We start from the raw sequence: 12,605 nt of genomic DNA on the forward strand, positions 1-12,605 counted from the left end.
GTTGAATAATCAAAAGTACATGAATGAACAGTATTATGATAAAATCAATTCAGATTTATTTTTAGCTCAGACATATCTATAGCAGACTCACAAGACAAGTACAAGTATTCCGTATCAAAGAATTCAAGCATGCAGCAACTGAGAGCAAGCTCAAGTAAGTTAAGCTGTTGGTCATGTCATCATACATTTGTTTATAAACAGAAGCTCTTCATGATACTATAAATATGAAGCAGTGCAAGGAGACACTAGGATCACGTAGCATATGTTTAAGGAGTGCAAAAGGTAGAAAGATTTATCTTTCTTTAGTTTAACAGTAAAGATCTATCAATGAATCTATCGTTCGGATAATTTTAGGTAAGGTTGTAACTTTTTCTCAATTCAACCCATTTCTCCTAAATTGACGTACGGTCCATAATTAGGTCTTTCCACGGGATTGTTTTTGTTCTGATTATTTGTTTTATTTTTTTTAGTGTGCCAAATTTGTTTTTTCTTGCGCTTTATTTTTGTTTCCAAATATGTGGATTAGGTTTTTTTTAATTTATATTATAACTATATGCTTTTGAAACCGACCCTGTTTTACCGAACACTTTTCTGTGTAATAATTATCTCCTCGAACACTATGTGTCTTGTTATGAGATGTCCTTTCGCAACCATAAAAGAAGCTTACAAATTTATTTTTTTCCAAAATGCTCATTATATCCTCGGGATGTTGCGTTTTATTTCGTCCGAAGCTATCCAGAGACTTCATATGAGAGTTATCCCCCCTTATGCATTTGCTATCACTGATATGCATTTCTAACTGGTGACTCTTAATTGATAGAGACCAAGGGTCTTGATTTTTACCATATTGTTGGTTGCGACATATCGTTACAAATACATTTTGGTTTAAAAGTTAAAGCCTCGGTCACACCTTACCGGATAAGACGAACGGACGCCTAACGGATAAAAATAAAAGTTGTCCGTTGACAAAACTGTTATCCGTTGGGAGTCCGTTGATGTACTGACCAACTAAAACGGACGCCTAACGAATGCATAAAGGACATGCAATGGATATACAACGGACGAGAAACGGAGACGTACCGGATATAACGGATGTCGAACGTACATCCAACGGACGAGTACCGCATAAAACGGACACCTAACGGAAGCGTACCGGATAAAACGGATAAACAAGATATACGAAAAAATTATAGGCGACAATAATAATGCATGTAAATCGCATTAATATTAAAAATGTTTTGTGTAACTGGTTTTGGTTTTTTCTTCAAAAGGGTAGTGTCTGACCTGAATAACAGGCTGCTTGATTGTGAAGATGTACACTTACTCTAAGATCGATTATGCCGGAATAATAAGAATTCACGAACCCTAAGATGGTATGGGTGTCTTCCGCCATCTTGGATTGTAAAAAACAGAGAATCTCAGGTCCAGATTTTCTATCTAGATGCAGATATTTAATGTGAACTTTTATTCAAAATAACTAATTTCTAAGAATATATCTTTTTAATATTAGTATTTTAACAAAGGTTTAAATTTAATATTAGTATTTTAACAAAGGTTGATTAATTTTGGTTGTCCTTTTAAATGTTTTTCAAATTAGCATTTTAAAAGGAGATAACTCTTAAATAGTTCATTTTCTGTTGGATTCTATATAAAATTTTCATATTTTGTATTTAAGATGGAAAAAACATACTGTGAATAAAGGCAACAGTAGTATACCGCTGTTCAAAACTCATAAATCCATGGACAAAAAACAAAATCGGGGTAACAAACTAAAACCGAGGGAAGCGCATTGAATATAAGAGGAGAACAACGACACAACACTGAAATGTAACAGAAACTGACCAAGCATCAGACAAAATCCCACGAGAATAATAAATGTAACATCAAAACCAAATACATGAATTTGGGATAGACAAGTACCGTGAAACGTCTTATCGCAATGTGAATTTACACTAAAAAAAAAGAGAAAACAAACGACGCAACGTTAAAATGTAACACACACAGAAACGAACAATAATATAACAATGGCCATCTTCCTGACTTGGTTCAGGACATTTTTAAAGGAAAAAAATGGTTGGTTAACCCTATCTTTTCTTTTGATTTTCTCAAAGTATTGTCTAAAAGGTATCTTTTCCTAATTTTATTTGAAATTCTATCATTTTGTTTAGTTTCTAATCACAAAATGGTGCTTTTTCCTGTTTGATCCATACAAAATGTGTCATTTTATCACCACCTGTAGCTTGAGAAAATGCGCGGTGACCTATCATTTTTATTTGAATTTTGAACATATATCAATAGATACTACGTTTTGGCAAAGTAGGAACAAATTCTATCATTTTTATTTTAGACTTCCATACCACCTTAAGAAATCTAATTGGCATTTCTGATGAGAAATTTTCAATTAGCATTTATCCGTTTTAGATCCGTTCATCATCCGTTTTATCCGTTATGCGTCCGTTAGAAGTCCGTTGGTGAATTAATCTGCCGTACCTCTAACGGATGTATAACGGACACGTAACGGATACAAAACGGAAACGAAACGGACGAGTACCGTACTAAACGGACGCCTAACGGGCGTCCAACGGACATTTCATTCGTTGGACGTCCGCTCAAAGTTTGAACATGCTCAAAATTTTCCACCGGACAGAATGGACGTCGACGGATAAAACGTACGCTTAACGGACATGCAACGGATTTGGACGGACGCCTAACGGATAAGAACGGACGTCTAACGGACATGAACGGATTGAAAAAAAGTTATCCGTTAGGCATCCGTTCGAGCTATCCGGTAAGGTGTGACCGAGGCTTACGCTTTCATTAAATTGGATTTTCTCCCCTCTTATGTTCAAAAATACATTTATGGTGATATAACTCATTCTCCATACATAATAAAGACCTAGTGAGGTCCTTTGTTTATGACCTTCAAATTGAGCTCAAGGTCATAGGTAAATTTGACGTTCTAGATTTTGACCTTTGTGTTTTCTTCCTAGGTATACATGATACAGCCAAGGCACTTTTTGCATTAGCCATATGACCTAGGAAAAACCAACCGGAAGTGACCTTGAGTAAACCGAAAGTAGCTTTCTTTTGTTTTTGTGTTATGTGCAAGTATATAGAACTATATATTTTTTTAATCAATGTCAAGTTAACTATCAAATAATACCGGAATAGAAAATTTCAAACCGGAAGTAACAAATAGTCTCCCTTATAAAAAAATATGTCTGGAAACCATATATTTTTGAAATCAGTGTATAAAGAGCTATCATTTGACGCTAGAAATGACATTTCAACCTAATTTTTATATTTTTGAATCAAAAAAAGATTCTTTTCCGGTGGAAAACCCTTCCGTAAATTGTTTCTCGGAACAATTGTTTTTTAATTCTTAATTAGCATTCATGCATATGCATATATATATGTACATGATATATAGTAGATATCAACCAGTATATATATATATATATTTTTTAATCAAAGTATAATGACAATATCAGCTTAATCAAAATTTTGAATATTCTATTATCGTTTTATGAAAGTGATTTCATTGTTCAACCAGTATAAGATACTACGATTGTTATTTATAATTGAAACGGGACAGGTGCCCGTATGAGTTATTGGATGTCTATTGCAATCCAATAACATGCAGAGTTGAAAACAATATTAAAACAATCACAAGGAATAAATCAGTTATAATATTTATAAACATCCAAATAGTAATTGACAAAATCTATTTGTATTAATGAGTATGTTTTCTCATTTGACGGATAATATCCGGAGTCAAACATCTGCCCATTCTCCGAAAATGTATTAGTGACTTTATATATAATTCATAGCCATGTTGTATTAATATTTACCTCTCATCAGTCAGACATTAGCGGTTTACTTCTAAATACACGTCCACCAATCGTCGATTGATGAGGCAACGTCGTATAAACGTTTATTTAAAACCGTTGGATTTGGTGTTTGTGATTTCTTACGTATTTAAAATCGTACATGTTAACATAGTAATGGTAAAACGTAGCACTTTCGTTGCAGAGGATGCATTTTAGAGAAATGTCCGTGACAAGTTTTATCTAACAATATATACGTTCCTGGTTTAAGATTATCGAATTATACCATTTACCTTTGAATTTTCTTTGAGAGAATGGTACATGCATTAAAATCATGCAATAAATCATAGAACATTTTCTGTGTTTCTTAAATTAAATTATGGTAAGGGATTGACATTTCCTATAATCAATTTCGAGTACCAAACATTTCGAATATGTTAACAAAAAGTATTAAATATAAGTCTAGAAGATTTCTTCCTCTTGAATTTTCTTTCCAAAATTCCGATCAAGGTTTTTGAAAGTGTTACGTTATATAGCTACAATGACAAAGGTTAGATTACATGAAAATTGGAAATACCTGTTTTAAATAAATTACAGCCCAAACCAAAGTTGGCAAGCTTATATTAGGTTGTTTATAAATTATATCCTCTATTTTTTTCTAATTCTTCGACTTACATTTGTATTTTATAGATAATTTTTGAAGGAAATTAACTAATTAGGTTGAAGATCTACTTTTATAAAGAACCGGGTTACCCATTGTCTGACTGTGGTACATGTATGTTTAAAAAATTGTTAAAAATGTTTCGTCATTTGTGTTTGCCATTTTCTTAGTGACTTTACGATTGAATTTCCTCGGAGTTCGGTATTTTTGTGATTTTCCTTCTTCTTTTTTTTTTATAATAAATAGAATGATACATGAAATTCTCCCTGTCCGAGAGGAAAATCCTTCCTTAATGCCGCGGTGTCCGTTTAGTTGTCCTGATATATAAATATTCAGCCACGTCCGTTGGATATGGGGTAAATCCAATGCTTCGTGCAGGATGAATATCTTGAAAGCTCTATGAAGGATACCTTCGTTTAAACCAGCTTCATTTAAACCTGTAAACCTTGTGAAATTTAAACGCCTTAACATCCGGGGAGGGGAACATCGACATTTATATAAAATAAATATGTTAGGGAAAAGTAGAAATGGTCTCTTTTGCCGTTATATTTAAAAAAATCTTTTTGTTCGAATGCGATTATGTCTAAAAATGGACAATATACTTTTATAGATACCTATTATCAGCTTTATCAAACTGGAGTTTTGTAAATAGATACATTAAGCATGTATAATAAGCTTGGTTTGACAAACCGTAAATACATTTTCAAAGTGTCTGCTTTTGTTGTTGAAAATGTCAGTTATTTTGTAAGAGTTTGTTGTTTCGTTGTTTTCCTCTTATAGAAGATGTGTTTCCCTCGGTATTAGTTTGTAACCCGGATTTGTTTCCTCTCAGTCGATTTATATATTTAGAACAGTTGTATACAACTGTTACCTTTATCTATCAATTTTCCCATGCAAGAGGATTCGTAATAACGAACTAAACGATCAACACATATAGAAAGCACTAAGTACCGACTGCAATTCCGATAATTAGACAATATTCAATCGGTCCATATCAATATAAAACTGTAACAATAATTTTACTTAATTATCAATTGGTATATTAGCAGTTTGGGCATTTAAAAATATACTAGCATATGTATAAAAAGTATAAAAAGAAAAAATAAAGCAACACACAGAAGACAATTAACGAAGATTTTCTTTGTTCCATTTTCAATTTAACTGGCTTTATGTTCAATTAAAGAACAAAAGGACAAAATGATAAATATTGATACTTGTTTAAAATTCCAATATCATATGTAATAAAATAATGTCGTCTCTTTAGAACCAACAGCGCATGATTGACGTAAATCAGCAATACGAATGTATAACCCTGATAGGAAAATTATTCTCACAATTGAAGTTTATTGTTTTTATATTTCTCCTTAGAAAGTAATGTATTCCAATTAAATAAATAATCACGACCATCGTTTTCCAAAAATGATTTTGTAGTTGTCATTAATATTTGATAGAGCACCTGAGGTTAGTCCCGGACGTTATAAAGGAACATCCAATCTGAAACACCACGGGATCACATTCATTTTCTTTATATCAATATTAGTTAAAAGTGTCTAAGGCGGATATTAAGTGAACAAGGAACGATTATTACAGCGATGCTTAAGGCATCTCTTGAGTATTATTATCACGATGTAATTAGATTAATTCATAATTATCAAGAAGTAACAGCTTCTATTTATTCTATCAAAGTTAATGATTCCAATGTCCTCATACTTATCATTCAATTATTCCTCAATTCAATAATCCAGCCACTCATATCCTAATTGCATTGATATCGTGCAAAATTAATATTATTACTCAATAATTAAAATTATATAATCATTCTCCTTGAATTAAAATTATCTGCTGAAACGAATTTATTTAGATTGAAAATATGTCTTTAAGACCCCAGTGTAAAGTATAAAAAATTATCCCGAAACACTACCAAGCGTAAGAAAGAGGTATCGCCAATTTTCACCGAATTCATTTCAAACGAGGGCAATTTTCAAAAAGGTCTGCAATCTCAATTAAATAAACACAACAGCAGTATACCTATGTTCTAAAGTAATAAATCGTTTGAGACAGAAACAAATCCGGGTTGTAACAAAATTATGTCATTTTTCTGAAGTTGTGGCCTTCTAATGAACAATAAATTAAAAAGATGGCTTAAAAAAAGAGGGACGAAAGATACCATAGGGACAGTCAAACTCATAAATCTAAATCAAACTGAGAACGCCATGACTAAAAATGAAAAAGACAAACAGAAAAACAAAAGTACACATGACACAACATAGAACACTAAAAAATAAACAACACGAACCCCACCAAAACTAGGGGTGATCTCAGGTGCTCCGGAAGGCTAAGCAGATCCTGCTCCACATGTGGCTTCCTTCGTGTTGCTTATGTGATTACGAATCCGGTAAATAGTCTAATTCGGTAGATTCTATTCATGAAAGGGAAGGGAGTTGTAGTTACGACGTAAGAAATATATCCGATATCATTTGTGAAACCGTTATTACATAACGGTCAATCAACTCGCGATGGCGTCCGTAAAATTTACGAAGGGATGATTTCAACTTCACCATTTGGAACTCTTGGTTTAATAGCTTCCTTGTCAATTTCTAGATGTAAGTCAAGATATGAAGCTGACTTAACTGTATTTTCAGTATCCTTTATCCAGTTCGATGGGATAGATGCGTTCCACATAGTCACCAAATTTTGAATTGTTTAGTGGAAGAACATCATCTATATAGCGGAAAGTAGAGTTAAAGGATATTGCTAACTTCTTATCTTTCTTCCTAAGAAGTTCCTGCATGAAGTCAGCAATTTAAAAAGATTTCTATGAAAGTCAAGATATCTATTGTCTTTCAGATACAATACTAATAATAATCAAATCAATTCCATTTCTGAAAAATATCTTGAAAAATAGTGTATTACAAGCGGATCGACAAAACATTTCCGAATATTTTTTTTTAATCGATGGTTGCATTATCTGAAATTAAATTTATTTCACATCTGGGGTAAACAATATTGTTAATTGGTAAACTTTACTGATTTTTTTTAGATAAAAAATAGATATATAATAGTAGAAGTATATTCCGAAAGGCAGTGTAACTACAAAAAATGTATTTTGTGTTAAGTTTTAGATGGAAATAATAACAAAGAAATCAAGTTTAAGAATTGTCTTTTAAATCATCCCATTTTTCTTATAGACATTTTTTAACGTCTATAATTGTGAAATAACTGTCCTATTTTTACTGTATATATTACATTCGTAAGCAACTACTCGAGATCTATTCACACTTCATTACAGGGTAAAATACTTGTTGTTGTTTACATCATTCTTTAACAGTTAGTGCCAGATAATTTATACTTGTCATATTTCTTCATTTTTCACAGTTTATACATTACGTTGATTACCCAGGTGTCAATTCTCTCTCCAATGAGAAGTTTACGCCTGTTGATTGGAGGAATTATTTTGGCAGTATTTCTCTAAACATTTCTCACGCGTAACGATCTATCAATACAGATATGTTATAGGTTATATTATTTATATAAATAGTCATTGATGATCACACTGACAAGTTTAATAAAACTGTTACTACATAGTAATATCGGAGCTGTCGCAACTGTTCTGGCAAATTCCTTTCAGAATGTTATTTAAACACAATGTGTTCTTTAAATTCGGTTAAAGGGCATACCATTATACATTAAATAATTATTTTCAAGGAAATGTTGCGTAATGTTTAAAAAATTCTACACTCTAAAGCATTTATAAACAAGAATGTGTCCCCAGTACACGGATGCCCCATCCGCACCATCATTTTCTATGTTCAGTGGACCGTGAAAATGGAGGAAATCACTAATTTGGTATTTAAATTAGAAAGATCATATCATAGGGAACATGTATACTAAGTTTCAAGTTGATCGAACTTCAACTTCATCAAAAAGTACCTCGACCAAAATCTTTAACCTAAAGCGGGACAGATAGACGGACGAACGAACGAACGAACTGACACATTTGCTAGAGATATTAGAATGGACACCACTCGAAGATCGGAAAAGAAAATCAGGATAAGGACTAATCACACCAACACGATTCAGTCGAAATATACATAACATTCCTTTCATGACCATCTCTTGCAGCATAGTTACCCGGAGGGAATAATTCTATCCAAGGACTATACGAAACTGGAATTCCCTACCAACTGACACGGTCCATGACGAAGAGTCTTGTATTCATCAAGGCGTGCATTACGTGAATGATTTAAATAATTTTATTTTACACGGTCCATGACGAAAAGTCTTGTATTAATCAAGGCGTGCATTACGTGAATGTTTGTATAAATATTTTTTTTACTATTATATTTTGATTCTACAGCACTGTTTTTTTTAATCAGTTCAACTCCTTGTTATAACGCGTATGCCCACAACGTTGTTTGACCATAAGTTTCAGAATAATCAAGAATGATGGCTGCCACCAAACGGCAAAAACAGAAGTCTTCATTATCTCAATATAAGATAGAGCATGTTAAGCATTATTTGACACTTAACACTTTCATATAAATACTGTTCAGGAAACACGTTAAAGGCAATATGCCAAATTGGCAAATCGTTGTGTATTTCTACAACTTATCCCATGATAGAAAATATATATGAATGAAATCATTTTCTTCCAATTTTCTGGAAAAAACTTTATTAAAACCATTTAAATAATAAAGACAAGAGTAGTATATTGCTGTGCAAAATCACAAATCGATTGAGAGAAAACAAATCCGGGTTACAAACTAAAACGAGAGAAACACATTAACCACAAGAGGAAAACTACGAAACATCTGAACACTGAAGTGAACAAAAAAAAAACGACAATGCAAATAAACTCATTATTGGACTAAATTTAGTATATACGCCAGACGCGCGTTTCGTCTACAAAAGACTCATCAGTGACGCTCGAATCCAAAAAAGATTAAAAGGCCAAATAAAGTACGAAGTTGAAGAGCATTGCAGACCAAAATTCCTAAAAGTTTTGCCAAATACAGCTAAGTTAATCTTTGCCTGAGGTAGAAAAGCTTTAGTAAAACACACACAGGAAAAAAACATCAGAAAACAACCGCCATGTGCCTGGCTTGGTAAGAACATTTTAAGAAAACATGATGGATTGAACCTGGTTTTGTGGCTAGCAAAACCTCGCGCTTTTTTGCAATGTTATGCCTCTAAAAAGACAAATTTACATGATGGGTATTCAGTACAAATAAATGTAAGAACACTCAAGACAGAGAAAAACATATTGAAAACAGTTATGTTTTTCTTCCTATTTCCACTCCACTTGGGTGTTAGGTTGCCCAACATCCGTTGATTCAACACGTTCGTTGACAGGTCACATATAAGGAAAGATGACGTGGTTGTGGAGGTGTCAAATGAAATACTTTTTTTAGTATATCTGCGGTCATAAGTGACGGAGATATTCAACAACAGCAACGTCTTGATTACACCAACTTTTCCACTGAAAAGATAAAACCCTAGGTTCAGTAGACTCCATGCACGAATCAACAGTCCTCATTCAAGAGAAGCAAACACAATTGAGCACTGGGATATCTTATCAACTAGTATAGATAAAAAAAACTTGATTCATGTGCTGTGAGTAATTGAAAGCTAACACTATTAAATGATATCGTCTCTTCCCCATTAAAAGAGTTAACGTTAAAGTTAAAGGTACCCTTTATATAAAGTTTTGTTGGATAAATCAATCGGCTAGAATACTCACAAACTTGATAGCACAATAAAACATGAACAAGGAATACGAATTCTGTTTTTATATACATTTGAATTACTATACCGTTTCATTTTTAACCATTTGGTGATATTCCATAGATTATATGAACAATTCATAGGTGACATTTGATACGTGCAATAACTGATGTGAAACATTCAGCAGCAATTGGTGTTTTTCACTAAACAATATGCAATGCTCTTCATCACAGCAAGTATAAAAAAAATATTGTGAAAAACTCGTCATAAATACCAGGCTAAAAATGTGGACGCGTTTCTTATCCAAAATACTAATAAATTACACTCGAATCAACAAGGTTAAGAAATAGACGCATGAACTGAAATGGTATTTTTTCCTCTTTATGGATAACTGATATAATACCGAAACCACCGGATGCTGTGACAATGGCACCATACATGAATGGGAGTCCCTTGTCAGCTGTTCCGATCGTTGAGAGTATGATACCTTCCTTGACTGAAAATTCATATGCAGATGTCCTGACAAATTGGGGAAAGAGCCTAGTGTGACTGAGCGTCTACTTATAGAGACCAACCACTGAGAAATAGTATTCTAGATGACCAAGAGTCCACATACAGTAGTTCCAACCATATAGAGCACGAAACCATCGGTAACAAAGAGTTCACCTGCAGCACTTTCGACCACTAAGAGAATGATACATTAGGTGAACGAGAATCCCCATGCAGCTGTTCCGACCACTCCGAGGATAGAACCTTGAAGAACGATAATCTATCTGTTCCAATATTAAAGAGGATGGTAACTACGTTGATCGAGAGTCTACCTGCTGTTGTTCCTAAAACTGAGAGGATGGACCCACATGCAGCGTGTCATAGCACTAAGAAGATGGTACCTTCGAAGGCTGAGAATCAATAGTAGTATATCCTCGGTGTCTTAGAGTCCAAATGCAGCTGTTTCGACAATTTAAAGGATTAAAGCATTGTTGTCCTGCAGATATTACGACCATTAGGAAATTGTACCATCGGTGATAAGAAAATCACCTGCCGCTATTTTGACAACTAGTAAGATGGTATTCTCGGTGACTTGTAGTTCACCTGCAGTTGTTCCTTCCACTGAAAGGGTCGTCCCTTTGGTGACCAAGAGTTCAACTGCAGCAGTTCCGAACACTAAGAGGATGGTACCTTCGATGACCGAGTCTCGCTGCAGTTGTTACGAACAATGAAAGGATGATACCTTTTTTTTTCCTGAGAAAACGTTCACAACTGTTCCAATTACTTGCATGCATGGAAGTGAAACAAATGATATAATTATCGTGCATACAACAAGTGTTTCTGTAATCCTTTAAACTTAATATAATGTATATATCTCAATGTCATGAAAATCACGTACTATAATACACTACTCTGCTGTCGATTTATATGTATACTTTATCATGTTTGGCCTCATGAACACGTTTGTGTCTGAGGAAATAAAATATTTTGTTTTTTTATCTTTTGAAAACCATTCGAGAACGTGCTACGCTCTTAAATTTGCACGTTAGCAATCACCAATTAAGGTGGTCAGTTACAAGGCTAAATTTCTGTTTTTACCCAATATACTCAAAATTATAAGTGACACTCCTAATTTCCCAAACCTTCATCCCAGACTGTCCTATTACAGGACCTTCTTATTCTTTTTATACTTGTCTTGAACTGCATAAAATATTTGTCACAATCAAAAACCTATCAATCATATATAAATATATAAAAAATGAAAATGAAAAGAACAGAAAAAGATCACTACATGAATAAAGCATTAATCACATAATGCAACGCCTAAAACGGACACTCAGAGTTGCCGCATGATCTTCAATACTGTCTTGAAATTATCAAAAAGCAGCAATATCTAAAAGCAAAGAGGCCAGATATAAGGCTGAGGCATTATATTGTAAATCTAACAATTCTGGCGAGAAAGAAAAAGATATGCCATTGACAAACATATTCCGGGGTTAGAATAGGCATGTAGCATATGGTGCGGTAAAAAGGAGGGGGGGGGGGGGTACTCATACAAGTGAATCCAAAACCTCGCCCTATCTTTAGTCAAATGTAAAATAAAAAAAAACATCATAGGGAGGCATGGTAAAATTAGAAGCAGATTAGAAAGCTGAAGATTAGAATACAAACAAAACAAACCAAGAATCAAAACAAAAAATCTGAAGACAAGAAAAAAAGATCAATTTCTCATAGAAACCCAACGTTATATGATAATATAAAGAAACCGTAAAGGTTCGATCAAATTGATAACGTTGAAATTGAATTATAATGTTACGACAACCGAGCAGTCGGTTGAGTGTCAAACTATAAATGTGTATCCTTTGGTGTGTTGCTTCGCCTCATTTCTAAACTTATATCTCGAA

Source organism: Mytilus trossulus, chromosome 4 (genome assembly GCF_036588685.1).
Source record: "Mytilus trossulus isolate FHL-02 chromosome 4, PNRI_Mtr1.1.1.hap1, whole genome shotgun sequence".
Lineage (NCBI taxonomy): Eukaryota > Metazoa > Mollusca > Bivalvia > Mytilida > Mytilidae > Mytilus > Mytilus trossulus.